This window comes from Anticarsia gemmatalis, chromosome 5, assembly GCF_050436995.1.
Source record: "Anticarsia gemmatalis isolate Benzon Research Colony breed Stoneville strain chromosome 5, ilAntGemm2 primary, whole genome shotgun sequence".
Lineage (NCBI taxonomy): Eukaryota > Metazoa > Arthropoda > Insecta > Lepidoptera > Erebidae > Anticarsia > Anticarsia gemmatalis.
In genome coordinates this window covers 441,808-461,105 of record NC_134749.1, presented here as the reverse complement: position 1 = coordinate 461,105, position 19,298 = coordinate 441,808, and the positions used below count along the sequence as shown (strand labels likewise).

Sequence of the window (19,298 nt, the reverse complement as noted above, 5' to 3'; positions counted from 1 at the left end):
TGTGTTTCGACGCGTGAAATGAACGAAAATAACCACCCAGTGTGTGTACTGTTGTGTACTTATGTACATGATACACACCTGTGTTGTACATAGTTGTGTTGTATAGGGATATAAGGGTTTGGGGTGATAGTGGTGGAAAAGGGCGATTATTATAGATAGGTACCAAAATGTTTACGCTTTCTCCGTATATGCATATTGCTGTAAAAAATACGTTCATGTATCAGGAGTAATGTAAATAGTATACGGTACTAAAATTGAAATATTCCTTTCTGAGCAGCAGTTTTTTCAATACTGTGAGATGTACCGGCGGTATTACTTTTCTAGTATGATTATTAAGTGTAGTATTGATTCAAATCAAAAGCTCAGAAATTTTAGTAGTAAGTCGTAAACCTCTGTATATTCTACTGTAATATGCTTATTAAACTTTTTGTAGGAAATAAAAAGTAAACAAAGCTGAAAGAAAATACGTAAGTTTTTTCAAATTACAGCTTTAAGCACAAAGGGAAAGTACTTAAATTGCCATGCAAATCGTTTGGAGTAATATTCATATTGATAGATTTTTGATTAGAAAATGTATCAGAAAAATAAATACTATCGAAATAAAAAAGCTTTTACTATCAATTTAATAACTTCTCTTACTTTACTAAGTTACTGCCTGTATATAAAATAATATCTCAACTAACCACGGTTTACGGACAAAGCTAGAAGGTACTGAGGTACTAAGGTAGCGAGGTAAACGGTAGGTGTGCCGTCGGCCGCGACAACCGACCGTCTTTCATTTCACGCATCGACATACACACAAACGACAATGCAGTTTTATGTACATACATGTCATGTATAAATATACTTGGTATGACTTGCTAGTAGAACGGTTGTTATTCATTTGAATGGATGATGTAGAGATTTTTAGTAATGAAAGTTTTTAAGTAATGAAGACAAAAAAGGTTTTGGTTTCTCGAAATAGTAAATTGAGTGATTTTCTTTGAGAATGTGGTATAATACGATATGATCGGGATCTTTATAGGAAAGTAAGTGAAAACATTTTGGAAATACTGTAGTTCTCATAATATTATGCACTTTTCATGGTGTCTTTATGTAATTATCAGTATTAATGTTTAAATATTCGCTTAAAGAAAAAAATAAACTAGCTTTTCATCTATAACCAACGTTTGCATATCAGAAACAGATATTAAATAGATTAAAGCGTTTACTAAGCTGAAAATTGCAATTAACCAGTTGAAGTTAGATAAGTAAGTAAGTCAGTTAAGTAACACTAAGTAACCGTCGGATCATTCGCGTACGTTGAATATGACCGGTTCTTTAAACTTGACGGACTTAGTAAATGTAATAAATTGTTTTTATATTACTGTAAAAGCCCGAACTGTGGTAAATCCTGTACTAATACCTAAAGTAATTGTTGATAATTATACATTTCTACGATGATAATTTTGATGAAGGAGCTTTCATAATAGCCAAATAAGCATTTATTACTGTAGCAAGTCTATGAGAAGTACCTTTTAATAAGTACACAAATGAATAACTTCTAAATTTTGTTTTGAATGCCAACTAAATTTATGGAAAAATAACCTTAAATAATTTGTGAGTTAAAGAGAAGAATATTTTTAAATTAATTCTAATAGTAGTTTTTTTTATTACTGGTTAGTCTTTCAAATAAAGACACTAGCAGAATGTAGTACAAAACAACTCATCAATATAAATAATGACGTATAGCTACAAAATTTATCATACAATACAAGCAAAACCACGCTTGATTAATAACATTACAGATAAGCATTAAAGTTTACAAAGAAAATGATTAACAAACCTTCTTATAACATAAATATGTTAATACAACATGATAACAAACCAAATCAGGTTACTTAGAATTAATAACAAATTAATAACTCCATTCAAAATAAACGAAACCACTTCAACAATTCAATTTAACATAAACACCGAACAAATATTTCATAAATAAATAAATTAACGTATCGCTATAGTTATGATAAATGATACTAATCGTTCATTTAGTATAATCATCGCATATGAATGAAGCAAACGCTTGTGAGAACGGTGTTGATGAAAAAGCTGTTGAAACTTGGAACAATGATAATGCCTCATGTATTATTTATTACTACCCGCATTAATGAACCAAGGTCATTTGAATTCATTTCCTTTAGTAATACAACAAAACGCTTTCACACTTACGCTATTACGTAATTGTAGTAACGTTTGAAAAACAAAAACAATAGTTTTTCGCTGTTTACTGTTATTTCGTACGATCTCGATATGAACCATACGCTGGTTCAGTTCCGCTACTCGGTAACAGATGGCGTTAGTTGTATCAAAGTTGCGACTAAGTTACGAGCTCGTTTTTACTCCGTTCACGTAAAGCGAGTGGTAGACGTTTTAATAAAAGTTTGTTTCGTGTTTATTTTAGGCCGCCGCTTGTCTGGCCAGACTTACAACAGTTTTAAATTTAAATAATTATAATGCATGTTTTATTGTGAATGAATTGGCACGTGTTCTCGTTGGTTTACGTTTATTTGTATGTTACGATCGATTATTTCGTCGTAAACTTATAATGTGCTGTTAAGAGCTTTGATGCGTACTCACGCTTTTTATGCAAAAAATATTAGGCTCTTTTAGTATCTGTCATTTGCATTTCTCAACTAAGTTGTTAAAAGTTGAGATTTACACTTTCGTGTCGTAAAAACTTTGATGTACTGCGGTGAAATCGGTTTGACACGATACCCTCTGTTAACTTTACGGGTTTGATTCCCATACAGGTTATTTTTTTTAGTTATTTAATTCATATATTCTTTTGTATCTACTACATTACATAATAATCGTACTTTTAATTTGTCTTCGGACAAGGAAAGGCGACAGTGACATTAAGATACATAAATAAATTTATTCGAAACGGGAATTGAACCCATTGTCTTTAGATTCATTTATATGATGTGTCTACGTAGGGTTAAGTAGATTATGTATATTAATAAATGTTTTTTTCAACAGATAATTAGCTTTATAAATACCCAAAGGCTCGTTCAAGCCAGTGTCCATCGATTAGAATAGACAATACAATCGTAGCCTCCACTGCTCTCGGCTGTCTAATAAAAGCAAATTATCGAATTCCGTTTGATACCTTCATTGTCAATGCAGATTTAAGTTGTAAAGATTTCTTGTAATATTCTGAAATTCAGGTAGAGAGCATAGAACATAATATGAACCGTTGTTTGATTTCTGTATTGGTACTGTTAACTTTTTTTTTTTCCTATTTGGGCTTTTGGTAGCTCGAGTATATTTGTTCTTCGATAGTAGATTTTAGTCATTTACTTACTATTAAGGAGAATATGACTTTAAGGACACTAATTACTCTAATCTCTACTATTATACTATTCATTTTATGTACGGTTAGCATTGAGTGATGATCAAATGTTTATTAAAAGAATACTGAAGCAGTCGATGTTCACATGTCTTTATATTTTTCTTGCATTCAATACATCATCATCCAATCGTTATATGTATACAAGTTAATCTTCGCTATCTGGCAAAGAATACGATGTAGCAGATGTCATTAGATAAGCTAAAACTTCAAAAGATATCAGAGTTTCTCAAACATCAACAAAAGCTTGTAACCTTGGTGACGATACTACGAATAACTTAAATGAAAAAATGTCTAGCCGTCTCTGAAATAGGACATACAAATTAGCCTCAGTTTGTAAACCATTAGTATAGTAAAGGACTCAGGACACAGCAGTACTGCAGATAGGTAGCCATTTATAGTGCATAAGTTGAGAAGAAAATTGGTCCTTGTTGTAACAATATGAGTAAGATTTGAGATGACAAACAGTGTCAAAGGCCTTTGATAAATCTGCACAATTCGGACCACAAAAGTGAAAAGCAATAATTCTTTACAAATCTCCAGTTTTTATTGTAAAATCGCCGGTACTTTGCAATTCTCATGTCTGTCGTTAAAAATAAAGTATTAACAGCCCTTAGCTGGATTCATATCTTGCATGACAAACGCTATCTTCGTACCTACATTCATGTACCGAGTATTTCCCGTAACGCACACACATACTGACACACACAGACATCTACTACGTCTGTGCAATTCTCCTACACTATATTTAACTGTCTATGTGTTACCGTTTTTCATCTCTTTCTTCCTTGTACATCTGTCTCCCTCTTCAGCTATAGTTGTGTTGTCTCGTGTCGGACGGTCCATTATTATCTGTTTAGCCTTTGCTTTTTGTAAATAAATATTAGTTAGTGCTTTACTAAGTTTTAAATGATAGGATTTGTATGATTTATTGAAGGTACTGTTTATTTTTGATACTAAATTATATGTGTTGAAAAATTGCTCTGGTAAAATTTGTATGCGAAATTTTTTAATTGTGAATATAAATACGATTAATTTTCTTCTAATAATTGTAAATAAAGTTTGTAAAATTAATTGTAGTCAACTTTCTTGGTAATTACTCAAACTAATCTATGCATCATCAAACTAATTTTAATTAGTATTACGGTAGGTTATAAAAAACACATTCTAATTGGGTTAGATATTTATTAGGAGTTATTGCAATAAAACACTTAGACTAGAATATATTTATTGAAATCACACTCATGAATGAAAGTCATAAATGAATTGATTAACTTTTATTGTATCGTATAATTGAATACAGGATATCATATTGAACTCACAGCTCGAAATCATTTCTTTCTCTTTATTAATCATAACTTAATTAAATACTAATTTCTTAAATATAATATCTTAGTTAAGTTTATTAAGGAACTTGTAACAGTAACACCAAAAACTATTCGATAATTGTTTTGCATAATTGAACACAATTTAGCTATTTTATAATTTTAAATATTGTTTTTCTATACTTATAGATTAGGAACTTTTATTTATCATTATAATCTAATCAAAACTATTACATTTAAAACTGTACAAATCATGAAAAGTAACAAACATACAAAACAGAAAACCAAAAAATATCCCATTACAGCCCATCTGTCGAAAACACGTTGAGTACTTAAAACAGTTTCACATCAATGACCAATCAAACAGGATAGATTCTGTCCGTACTAGCACTAAGTCTGTCTGTGCACTCTGTGCCCGTCGGAGGAGGGGGAGTATGGGCGGTGCCGCGCATGCGCGTCGTTGCCAAGACGACGGCACGTACGCCGCGCGCGTGTATGCGTGCGACCCTCCATGTCTGCGTGCCACTACTCCTGTGTGAGTCTGTGTACCAGTATTAATAGCTAAACAAGTATTCCTATATTTGATTTCGTAGTCCTGGAATTTTCTAGGATTAACTCATCATGTTTTGTAATAGGAAAAATTGTCAGTTCGTCGAAGTTGACTCTGCTTCGTCTATTGAAGTGATGACTCAAAAGTTTTCCAATGAATAGACAATTAGTTCTCGAGTTGTTCTATTGTATTTTTAATTCCAATACTTAGGAACACAAGTCATACTTACACTAAAAATATCATACTTAATACATTCGGTAAACATCCTGTGACGTCATACGCTTTTCATTTTATCGCGACGCATCATACAGACTGGCGTGTACCGCATTCCACGCACACACGCGCACCGCGCACGTGTGTGAGTCGCACGTCGCACGCACACACACGCACATGTACGCGGTACGCCCCACACTACATAACTACCACTACGTTTGTTCCGACACTCTTTACTTCAACTCGAAAACTCCTTCGAGACCTGAAAAGGAATTTTACAAGGGCGCCTTTTTCTTTTGAACGAACCTTTGGCTGTAAAACGGGGGCTCTTAACCGTTATAAAGGGATGTATTGATAGTTAGTGGTTCCTTTGTAGTTGCCATCTCACGGGACTCTCCCGTAATCGTAAAGATAAAAAAATCCATATACGTACACAGCCTAAGTGCCTACTTTATTTTAAGTGGCCGCTTTTGGCGCGAAGTTCAGCTTGAATATTTTATGTGTACCAGTCATTAGGTTGGATGTTAGGTATTAAGCCAGCCTTGACCCACTCTCAGACTGTATAATCCGGAAAATCTGGTTCTTTATTCTAAATGGAACTACTTTTCAATATGTTAGGTGTCCACTTTGAATATTTTGTTTACTAAAACACAAATAGATTGAGATTATCTAGGTATGTAGATTTTAGAGCGAAGGCTAGCAGGTACATAATGTTTATGTCGCGGAAACTGCCAGATATGGGAGGACAGTCTGATAGAATTTCAAATTTAAATGTCAATAGTTAATAACGCTGAGATAAAATCAACATTCAACATGTTATCTATGATTTTAGGTCGTAATCAACATGATCTATATTACTGGTTTGACAAGATAAATCCATAACCATCGGTGGAACTGGTCGGTGCACATCAAGATGTTGATCAGCAACTAGTTGCTGGAGCGGTGACAAGTGTTTACGGGCTCCCAGTTCCAGGGGAACCAGTACTGTTTTGTTACGGTTTAAATTCATGCATAAAGAACATAGCAACAAGTGTTAGCTTCTTAAATCCGAACACTTGAGGCCAAACAACACGTATCTTTCAAACTTCCAAAGACTGTGAGCTGTACGATTTCTGAATAAATCAATATTCAGGACCTAACACTGAACTTTGAAGGTCGGAGATTAATAAATCGTCGCTGGAAGGTTAGCGCAGACAGATGCTCGTCGGGAACGTTTGGTTGGATTCTAGAGCGGATACCAAAAAAATCGATTAAAATTGACCAGGAATTCTCCAAAAAATCGATTCAGGAACCAAATAAGAGGCACTGAAGGTCACGGCCTCATCGATCCGGCGTAGAAAGTGAGACTGGCTGCCACTACTAACACCGTCCCGTTGGCTATGCAGGCTGAATTAATCGCGCATATATTTGAATACATTTCGAGCGGCGCAGTTCGGGCCGCGGTGTCGTCGGCCCCTTAAGTTTTAGCGATTTTGTTTCGGTACACTCGTTTCGGCTACCAGATGTCTGTTTCGAAATACGGCTTTTGAACCTCCCGTAATTGGAACATCATCCGTCCATACCAGTTATTAAGCTGAAGAAGTAATTGAATGATGGAACGTTTTCAGGTCTGCCTGTTGGTGTAGGTCATAGTCGACCGTTTGGAAGGTGTGTTCGCAAGGTTAATGACCCTAATCATGAGTCGCTGAAAGGCTGTAATGATGGAAGCTAATTAGATTGTGTTCACGTTGTTGTGAACACATTCTACAGGTTTTAGAAGTGTATTTTTGCTTCATGCAAATTTTATCATAAACATGCTACGCACTCGTAACTCCAAAGTTTGATATTCTTGAATATAACAAGAGTTATTGGTAGTTTGTTAGTATATTTTAGTGGCGCGGAATGCACTCTCAAGGCTAAACGGCTGGTGTATAAAACTCACATTTATCACTGAAATACTGTCAGCTATTTCCTTTACACGCGTTTGAAAAGGACTTCCAGTGTAACGTGATTCGAATGGGCGTATCGAGCTGCTCGGTTTTTTATGCCATTCATAGACATTTATGCAGTACCGGGTTTTTACAATCTTTGCTTTTTGTATAATAGTTTTTGAAATATTTATAGCTAGAGGAAGTTATTGAAGCAATAGTGTAGTTAAGCAATTTTGCTATGGTCGGTTTAGAAATGGGTGGCCGGTCTGAGATGTTCGGTAAGAAGAGCTTGATCATAAAATTGTCAACGTCGGTTTAGGCTTGTGCAAATAAGATTAATGTGTGTTGGTGACCATTGTAATGTTATTTTCATTTTAGAATTCAGGTTCTGGTCACTTCAGTTACAACAATAATTTATCGTTAATTTACAATACAAGTCTTCAAGCGCCTTGAAAACGATATACGGTTATCAAACCATTTAACATAAAGATCCGATACTTTTTTAGGTTATAGGTTTAAGGTTGCTCAATGTTCCTAAACACAAAACGTTGTCTGAAGGTCGTTATGGTCGTCACTTTCAACAATTAGTTAACTTCATTAGTTAACTTCATTAGTTTTAGTGCTGACTGTCACCCGACGTTACAATTATGAGTTCCGACTTCGCAATGACTTTGACGTTTAGATATATTTGTAGAGGTTTCTGTGAAAGACTTGATTTTAAAATTGTTCCAGTAAAATATCCATGGATATATGTTGCGATTGAATAACATAATCCTTAGATAGTTGGTGGGTTCGTAGGGTAGTAAGGACAAGGGTTGCGTTTTGGAGTTCCAATCTGCTCGATAGATGGCAGGAGTATCATCAAGTAACAAATATAATTTTAGGAATCGAGTATTCCAGCATATTTAAGCAGACTTTTGTTGCTTGAAATGATATAAGATTATGAGTGTGTGTAAGTTATAATTTTGTAAACATTATCATTTTGTGTTTCTTTCCTTTGCTTCATGTTTTTTCTATGGCAAATAATGTTGGAAAATTATCAGTTTTCTTTTCAGCAGAACTTTTACATTACAATATTAATAACACATTGTATTTTGTAATGTAATCAAAGAAATACCTTTACATCCAATAGGTTAGCGATCAGTGTTACTTAGATTGAAGGATTTGCGTGCACCTTCAATATAGTTATGCCATTTTTTTCAAACTGCTATCATATTGTTATTGTTCCTATTCCGTAAACATAGATAAACCATTATCCGTATCGCAATTGTGACAAGATCTACGAAGAAGGAGAAGTTTGAAGTTTATGCGGTAGATATTTTGTCTGCTACTGAAGTCAGCCACCTGAAAAATAAAAAAATATAGTTTTAAAAATAAAAACATAGTTGTATAGATTGACGTGAAGCGTGTCCGGTGTGAAGCGGGTTATTGTAAGGTCCTGTGTCACTGTTCGAATACGTAATGTGGTTGAAAGTCGAGCGTTGTCACTCCACGCCTATTACTATGCCAACTGCGTGGCATTAGCAGATGTCCTGTACCTTAGACATTAGTGAGTGTACGTACACTGCGTCTTTTTGAGAGTTTTAATGTAAAGAGTTTTGAGTTTGATGACCTTTGGTGGATAGGTGATGTAAAAGAAAGGATGAATGCGGACTTGTAAAAGTATCTGAGCATCTTAGAAAAATGAAAATTTTATTCTGTGAGCGTACGTTAGAAGATTAAATGTTTAATAGGCTATGTGTATGGTATTCTTTGATGCGGATGATTCCAATATTCAATGGTTGCGAAATTAATGATGTGAAAGAGAGATTTTACAAGTGACGTCTTGGCGATGACCAGTAGAAATAAAACTTTTTTTTTCTATAATATTCTAGGTAAACGTGTAGAACTTGATTTTAGTAGCATTTTATAGAAATCAAGGTACTTTCAGGTTAATTCAATTAGTTACATAATTTCTAAATTACAAAGTAAAGTTACTCAACTAAGTTGGTACTCTATTTAAGTATTAGCAAGTATTAAAACGCTTTTAGATCTTAGTGGTGTTATAAATACTTGTTTACTTGTAATATTAATATTTAAATGTTACGTAATTTGTTTCAATTCACTGCAAGGTACTGAATTTTAAACTTTGATTTGAGCAGTATACACACTGTAGTGCAATTCTTTATAATCTTTTCTCGCATTCCGCATGTATCTTCCATTACTTTTATTATGGAAACCTCTTATTTTTTATGCAGAAAGATTTATGACATACAATTCAGGCGCTAGTATTTATAGATCCAACTATAGCAAAATCAAAAATTGTATTCAAAGTTATTTATAAACGAATTTATGTGTGTGTATAGACCCGGTCTTTATAAATACCAACATAAACAATTACATATCATATACCTTTTTTTATTTAGACTGAGTACTTACAAATTGACTTATTGTTCCCTTAGAAAAATCGGAAGGAGATTTTGTCTTTTCTTACAAAATTCCGCCAGTAGTGGTAGTATGCACGCACATCGGCACTCCGGCCATTTTCACAGCCTACTTACGTCGAAGCCATCGATGCTATCTACAGATATTGCCTTTTTACCCACCACCCGTTACACTACCGTTACTTGGATTAAAACCTCCCGAATGTAAGGTTCTAGAATATACTTTTACGTAAGTACTTCTGAGATAATTATTTGAAGAATCTTCAAGATGGTGATGAGTTCATTTTTCGTGTAGCTTCGCTTCTGCGTTGAATCTGCAAGAAAGAAAATAATGCTTGATTAGTCTTTTAATCCGGACTCTAAAATTTCTTAAAAAACACACACTACAGAAGATGGAATAATACATACTACTGAAGATAGAAGAAAGTTATTTGTGATTTGAGATTCTGAGTAATGTCGATGAAAGAAAATCGAAGTTATTGTTTTCAACAGCCAGATTTTAAAACGTGAATTCGAAAAGGTTGAACAGTAACCTTCACTACAAATTCTTCAATAAAGATTTTCCACGAAACCAAGCAACAATTTCAAAGGCAAAAACAATTTCTTGCAAACGCTTCCAGACATCTGAAAACATCTGAACTTTAATTCTTATATTTTCAGGAGCTTGTTGTGTCTGAAGGTGAGAACAATGCCCCCTCTCGGGTCTGAGGGGCGCCCTCCTCCCCGCACTGGGCCCCTCTTCCCCCCAGGCCGTACGTTAACCTTGCTATTGCAATGCGCAACACGCGCAATACTTTTGTCGCTCGCGGAATAAGGTCATGCTCATTTTGACTCGAGATATATGGGTGAAGAACATGTGATGGTGCTGATAGATGGCTTGTACTGGCAGCATTTGAAGGCTTGTAATATTGGACGCTATGGTTAGGCGTTATTGTTTTTGTCGTTTTACTGTACGTGATATTGCGAGGAAATCCTGTGTGGAAGATTCTGCTATTACGCTGTGCTGAATAACATAGTTGTATTGTCATTAGAATCCATGGGATTTAATATTGTTAGATAATGTTGATGAGAATAGAACGAAAAATCAATTATATTCTTTCAGACATAGTTTACGAAAACTTTCCGCTTTTACAAAGGGTTAAAATTTGTAACGGCAAAACTATTTTCATCAGCAAAGGCCGCCAATGCCCTGAGGTACGAGCTGTAATCGTCTCGAGATATTTTTGTTACTTTCAGTTAAGTTTCACGGCCACGCAAAAAGCGGCTTTCACCGAACATCTGTGCGTACTGAGACAAACTCGAGACGCGACCCGGGCCTGTATGAAAGCGTATCTTATGCATTTTACATGAGCCGAGCAAGCCATGAGGCCCCTTACCTTAGCCTTCACACAACGACGACACCCACACAGGGAGCTCACGCACACATACAGCCGACCCATTGTCAGCGAAACAAAAACACTCACACGAAGAAAGACTCGTTCTAATTAGTTGTTTGTAAACACATGTCACTTGTGCGTGCATGTGTGCGTGTAGATGCGTGAGGTATCGTCCATGAATTATGTAATGCTAGTGTTAAAGTTGGAAGGTGAGACAAAGAGACGAAGATTATGTTAGATAAGATTGTGATAGGTTGTTTAAGGCGTCGGGTGTAGTTCTGTAAAGGGCCGTTACTTCTGTTTTAAACCATGAGAAAGTTAGTATTGGGGATAGTGAACGCGTCTGTGTCCAGTCACTTAGTGGAGACAAACGATCTGGATATCTGCCAGCGACGGGAAATTAAGATTGGTGACTTTCAGTCGTACATGTTAACATGTCTCATTGTACCGAGTACTTCGGACAATAAATGGATTGAGTCTAGCAAACTTAAGATTAGAATTTTCTTACTGTGTACCTACTGATATAGTATTATACTTGTTTTATTTATTGTCAACATTAAACTCCTTGCTCTCGTTTTGGCGATTGTAAGTTACATATTACGGACAATCATGTTAGCCTCTTCATTTTACTTAGAATCAGTAGGTAGTCCAATCGATGGCAGTCGAAGCTACGATTTCTTGATTGCATATCGTCTGATTATTGCCCAACCAATTGGTTACTCTCGCTTCAAATTACATCGAGCTATGGAACTCAAAATATAAAAAAGTTAAGAGTATGTAGAAAAAAATATCGGTATCATGCATTTCAGAAATGCATTTATAACAGATGCAAAATAATTACAAAGACAGTCCCTCAATTATTAGGTGAGCTGACATACGATATGTCCGATCCTTTAAAAAGGGTATTGTTTTTAAGCTATAATGAAGTCTTGAAGTAGGGCGGTGTCAAGGGCCGACTCGCACTTTGCATATTTTTGTGTTTGGATGTTCGTCTACACTCTACAACGTTTTGGCATGTTCGCCTCAAACTTTGTGTTCCGCTGTTAAAAGAGTGTAATTAATTCAAAAGTATGAACTTGTTGTTTGTGGGAATGTTTTTATATCTGCGACCTCTGTTTTGAAAAATGAAGCTACTATTTTAGGAATTACTACTGTGTTTTTTTTTTAATTTCTGCGACAGGTTAAATTCTTTCGTAATTTCATAATATTTATTTCCAAAGAAATTAAGTCTCGTTGTGATGTTTTTTCCAGTCATATACAGTCGTAAAGTCCGGACTATCTTCATATAATAGAAGAATAACAGACATTTAAAAGTGAAATTACAATTTAACTATTAATATTTATTTAAGTAAACTACAATTAAAATAAGAATTCATTATTATTACAACTGAATAATTTCAGCGAATTTAAAGACTATCTATCTGCAGGCAAACATGAAATAACTAAAAAAATATTCACAACCGAACCTTATTTATTTCCGTATATGAATCCTTTAATAATCTAGTCATAGTTCGTAGGGGGTAGGCAGATAGGGTGGGGGGTGCGCCGGGCGGGGTGTGGGCCACCCCCTTCGGTTAATGAACCCACGGGGATGCAAGTCGACGGACATTTCGCAATAATATTAGTTCAGTGCTGAAACGAAGCCGCCGGAAAGATTTTACAGATGAATTAATTGTATGCACTTGAATTTAGTAGACAGATAGACGCAAGTATAGATAATTATGTTTTTGAAGTGGACGTAAAGGAAATATATCGTATACTTTAATAAAAATATGATATGCAGCCTAAGTTTTGGATTTTAAAGAGCTGGCCAGAAGTTCAAAACAATTTGTATAAGTACTTTACGTTACGCATGTTATATTTTTGATAGAGTAAAATATTGAGCAGATAGACTCGTTAAAGCAGATTTAACCGATTCTCTAGTTTCGAATCAACTTTGAAGATCTTTGAATAAGTACTATAATTGTCTTGATTATTATTATCTTCTGATTTACAGTCTGTTTGGTTAAATAGAAACATATATCACTGCAGCGTTGAATGCAATTTTTATCTAATGCTATCTTAACTGAGCTGTTAATTCGTTAGTTATCGTAAAGCTCGGTTTTTCTTCAGTTAGCCATAAATCTGTGCATTAACGGTAACATATACAACGAGAATGAGGCTTATCCAATTACGACTTGGAATATTTTTCTTTTGGGATTAAAGGAAATCCAATTAACATAAAACGGAGTCAATAAAATCTCTCCTAAATTCCAATATGGCCTATAAATGTGTCTAAGTCGAATAGGAAAAATTGCAGCGTTCACGCCACGCGGTACAATAGCTGTGGAACTTATTTGGGAAATGTTGTAGATGAGAGAAATTACATTATATTCCTGACGCAGTTCACTCTTATAATTTATGTTACTTAATGTAAGTGAAGGTCAAAGGTACGTATATCAATAATTTGCCAGTCATCAGTTTATGAATGAATACTTATTTATGAATGAATCGTAAAGATTTTCTGCTTCAGCTTGCTTGACGTTTGTGCCAGCTTGTATTACCCACGTTACACCAAAATTACGACATTTTTAGAAAAAATATTGCTGTTGAAGAATGTTAATTATGAATTAATATATACCTCAGTGAATTTTCAGTTTTTATATCAATGCTATAAAATTTATTAAATTATATTTATAGCACAAAAAGTTACCAAACATCAGTCAAACGAATCCACATTTCTTGTACCGTATGTTCAGTCCGGCGCCAGTTTGCGCGCGCTTGGAATCTTAATGTCCATTAATCAGACATTGTGTGCAAGTATCACCGTCACCGACAGCCGACCTAATCGTCCCGAGTTCGAGTCCCGGATGAGACAGGTGATGCGACATTGTATGTGTTATAATGATCAGTAATTGTAAGGTGGACGTTTTTAGTTAATTGAAATATTGCAGCTTTTTATGCGGTTTTCTATGGTTCAGTGTGCTTTAAGTGTAGTTCATTATAAGAGTATGCAAACGTTTTATTGCAAAAACATCTAGTGGGTATCAAATAATTACGATAAGCAAAAGTTCAAATAAGTGTGAACCACTTTACCGATTTTGCAAGTTTGTTGAAATTAGTACAGGCTACGAATTTTATACTAATATTTGCGGCTTTCCAAAATAAAATATGAATAATATGTACGACTCTTCTAAATGAAAACGATGGATGTGGTTGTAAAGATAAAAATTAGTGACCTTTCTCAATACACAAACTTGTATAACTTATCATAATTTGTCTTTACTGACAAGAAAATTCAAATTTCAATTCAAGCAGTGAGGATCCAACTACTCTGCAGTCCCAATCAATTCATTCACAAAACGATTAACAAAATGTATTTTAAAAACGCTTAAAAATCCCGATAATAGCGATTATTCTATTCCCTATATACCAAGACGAACATACAATGGTAGTCCTCTGACGTTTCAATGGTACGCTTCTCTGGAAATTTGTTCGAATCTTGCGCATCGACGCATACGCATTGCGCAGTTTTGTCAATACTGTCCACGACTGTACCGTTTAATCAGTTCTGCATTCAACTGTACCGCCTTTGACGAGTAATTGCTTGCATCGATTGAAATGTTATTTTAAAGTATTGGGCCTTTGCTTTTTGTTTTGATTGTTTTTGTTGATTTCTAATGTTGCTTGCAAGTTAGGAAATTTTGAAATTGTATTAAGCTAAATGTGTTGTTTAAATCGATACTATCGTAGTGTCCTAAAAAGTTGGATTTTTTGACGATATCTTAGTCTCAGTTCAAGGTATTATTAAAAGTAGATCACAAAGCATGCTGTTCTTTGACTCTATTTAAGACCAATTATAAAAAGATTTCAGGTACTTTATGGTCTATTTACTTACTTTAAGTTTTTAAAACTTTAAGTACTACTATTTGCATAGCTAAGAAACAGAAAAAGGTATTTGAACTCAAACATGCCCTGAAACCACGTGCGTACAAAGTTAAAACCAAAATGTATAATGAGGATACCATTTAAAACAAACGCTTAAATATACAAGTGGAACAAAAACACTTGGAACACTTCAATCAACAAGAGAGAAAAACAGAACGTACTACGAACAATTAAAATCGAAAATAATATCGAGAACTCGACGGACAATAACGAAGCTACCCATTAAAATAAGAGGCAGAATAATAAATGAACCAGTGGTGAAATTAAAAAAAAGAATAAAAAATATTCTCGCCACGAATGCATAGAATATGGCGGAGGTAGACCAATCAAAATTCTTCGTCAATTAAGTGAATGGAGATCGCAGCAAAAGGAAAATTGAAGGAAAAACTGAGGGTGCCTTTGATAGTGATGGACTTATGTCGATACGGATTTTGTGTTCCGTCATGTTTTAGTGTTGGATTTGACTAGGATATCTTTTTTTATACGAAATTTTGACGACTTGATGTGTCTTACATGATCTTTAAGAAACAGAATATGGACTTTTGATTTGGTACAAGATTTTCTGTTTTTCGAGTGGTTGGTGAAAATTAAAAGCTAAAGATAATCTAACCACTCAAACGCGCGATGGTGCTGATTGTAGCTTTCAGCAGTTGACTGAAAGGTCACTGAAATTTAAGTTATGCTTGCATCTCGTTAGTCTTTGTGACTGTAATGATGTATGTAAGTGTGTGATGAATAAAATAATTTCGAGTTTTCGATCAGCCGTAAATGACGACAAAATACGTTGGCGTAGTTTGGAACATTGAACGAAGTTGTAGAATTCAACGCTCTATAAAAATTAGTTACCCATTTCATGTTCGTAAATGCGTGACGGGTATCTGTTTTATTAACTACTAATACAGAAGCCATCGGTGGGGTATCGTGACGTCATCCCCCAGGCCTGGTTGCAGGGGCTGACATCGAAAGGGTGGGCAGTAGTACATGTATGTAATAAACCACCAGCCTATTAAACATGCCTGTCCTTATTGAGTAGAGTCGTTATGTTTGATAGAAAGAGAGGTATTATGGATTTAAAAAAGGTTGATTGAATCAGAATTAAATGTGTTCCAAAGTCTTGGATTGTATTAGAATTAGATTCGTTGTTATAAGTATTTTGTGAGCAGCAGTAATGATAACAGAAGCTTTGAAATGTTTTAAAGAGTTTCAGTCAATACAGTCCTATCGTTGGGAATATGGTTCCTCTCCATGAAAGAGTGTTTATGACTATTAATTTTTCTTAACGATTTCCAAACAATTAAACAAAGTTTTTATCAGTGGAGTAAAATCGTCATAATTATATAAAACCTGACATTAACTCGGAAATCAAAACCTTAGACAAAACGACTGACAGGTTAAAAACAAATCAAAGGATCCAAAATCGTCTTCCGTTTAAAAGTTAAACTTTCCTTGTTTCTTTGTTCGTGTCCCATCCCTAGGTGAGATATGAAAGCAATGGAAATAAAGTTTGTTCGGGCCGCATTGTACGGCGTGCTCGTAAATGGATTTTATCACTATATAAATATCTTCGTGTCTTACGTTACTTCACGTTGATGTCTCATATCACTGTGTATGTGATTTTTAGTATAGTATATGATTTTAAGGTATTTTGGGAGTATATTTGGCACCTAATAATTCAATATATTTATTTTGATGTTAACTAATTTGTTAACTTCACACTACTGATCAAATCCATTAGTATTTACAATTTTTTTTTTCATCGTTCGTCGTATAATTATTTTTATTTTAGTTCATTTTCAATTTACAAAAAAAAAAAGGATTTTTTAACAGAACAAAAATTGATTTTTATTAATAAGTTTCGTAACATTTCGAATGATTCCAATTATCATTCATCGTCCATAATTCAATTCCCTAATTTGTAAAACAAAACCCTTACAGCACTTCAATATTTCAATGTCGTATCTATTACCCTCCACCGTAAACCCACAACGTCCGGTCCAAGCCTGAAGGCTGTATTATGTGCCAATGGCCCACGGCTCATTAGCGCCGGACACTGCAAAGGTCTGCGGTTCTAACCCCATAGGAGTATTGTGAAAGTGTGATGAAAGCGTGTTTGTTTGGCCTTTTTTCACGTCAAAACGTCTGAACCGATTTTGATGGAATTTGGCATGATGATAGATAATTTTAGGGAAAAGGATGATTTTAGGCTAATCTTAGCAAAGTTTAGAATCATTTATTCCCGCAAGGAGTCACATTGGAAAAGGAAGGGGTCTGTCATTATTAAACCTTATCAGTGCCCCTAGCGAGTTTTGTAGAAACTATTTTTTTAAAGTAATTAAACTTAGACGTATAGCGTCTATAATTTCCTCCCCTTACTACTCAATGGTACCAAGTGCAGAAAATCGCACAGCGGTATTCATTTCTTTACTACCCTAACAATAGCCTCTGAAACCATAAAGCCTCAACATCCGGTCAGGGAAGCCTGAAGGTTGTATTATGTGCGAACGACCCACGGCTCATTAGCACCGGACTGCAAGACGCGAGAGTCTGCGGTTCGAATCCAATTGTCTTAATGATTGGGGTATTATCTCCTGTTGTACTGGCATTTTCGAAAGGGTTTTGAGGTTTCAAAAAGGGTTTTTGGACGTTGCATTTATTTTCCGGTGAAGAAATCTTTGGTGAGTTTTGTTCTCGGATAGTAGGCAATTATTTTGTAAAGTCGTTTTAAAGAAGAGATAGTTTTGTAAAGGAACAGAAAAAGCTAATCGTTGTTGTTGCCTGAGAGATAGGGGTCATTGAACCGATTCCGTAGTATTTATGCAGTTGAAAAATCTGTTTCAAGGTTACAAGAAAGCCTATGAATGATTGTACCTCGTTTACATTTCAATAAAACTGTAGAGCAATGAAAGTTTGCTTTAAAAGTCTCTCTCCTCCTGATAGCAAAAGTGTAACACTTTTGTAACTTAAGCTGAATATTTGGACGTGCTATTTTCAGATTATATTTGTTATTTTAGTATTGTACAAAGTATTTACGAGTCAAATGTCACAATAATGAAATTCTTTTTTAGCAAAAATCTCCTGAAAAATATTTTCAAGGTTTAAAATGTACCGACATAAGCTTGGCTGCATACAAGATAAATGTTTCAGAGGTAAATAAACATAAATATTCAGTAAACAACGTTTGCAAAGCAGGCTTAAAGTTAAGTGTCCATCGTCGCATCCCTTCAAAATCAAACTAGCGCTTAGAATCCGAGCACTCAGCCCATTAAGCCGGCGGCCGGTGTAAATGATAAAAGCCTGCCGTGTTTATGATATATTTGAAGGCTTCAGGCTGCGTTACGGCTTCCCACCTCCTTCATGGGCGCAATCCTCTTAGCGTCTCGCGCATAAAAATAAAGCCGTCCACCGTCACCTGGCGCGGCGGCCGGCGGTCGGCGCTCGTCCTGCGTGACCTAACAGCCAACGTATTTAGGCTGCAGCGGTGCAGCTCTAACAACCTCGTACTAAAACAGAATATCGATTACTTTCGCTACTATAATGTAATCCCCCGCCCACTTTTCGTTTTTTAGCTCAGGATAATAATATAGTGGTCTCTGTCTAGCGCGCGGGTATCCAGGGCGTCGCGGCGGTCCCCAGGGCCGGGGCGGCGCCCCCGCCCCCGCGCCGCGCGCCCCTCGCCCGCCCGCCCCGCCGTATGTAAATGAACGTCTCATCGGTTATGTGTGCGAAAGCCTATAACAACACGCCACGACCAACACACCGATAACTCGATGTTTGAGGTTTACTGCCCTGACAGCTTTTGTCCTATTTTAAATACGAATTTCGGATTGGATGCGTCCCGACGTCCTTCATAGATGTGACGGTTCTCTTTCGTTATTTACGCGCTGAATGTTGATATTGTAAACAGCGGTAGTGCAAACTTCTACTAGACGAATACGGCAGACATGCAAATGTTCACTAACCGATGACAAAGATAACAAAGCAGGGACAGTTTGAGCATAAACAATTTTCAAATACGTTTAGTCTGAGGACGGCGTAAGAGTTGCAGAAGATTACGTTTTATTTGTATATCATTAAGGTTGTCTATCGTGTGTGTGCGGCGAGGTACGTGCGGTACTACGTCGCACCGATGACGTCACGTGTACGTCGAAAATGACACTTTTACGAGCAATAATTTACATTATTTCGG

The 19,298-nt window shown here is 35.5% G+C and overlaps 1 long non-coding RNA gene across 1 annotated transcript in view; it reads right to left on the bottom strand.

The window, feature by feature from the left end:
• Positions 1 to 4,657: 4,657 nt before the first annotated feature.
• Positions 4,658 to 19,298, bottom strand: part of LOC142973300 (uncharacterized) — a 48,867-nt gene continuing 34,226 nt past the window's right edge. The window contains exons 3-4 of the long non-coding RNA XR_012959496.1: positions 9,805 to 10,123; positions 4,658 to 8,730 (exon numbers count right to left, since the gene is read on the bottom strand). This is a non-coding gene — a long non-coding RNA (uncharacterized LOC142973300). The remainder of the gene's footprint in view (positions 8,731 to 9,804; positions 10,124 to 19,298) is intronic.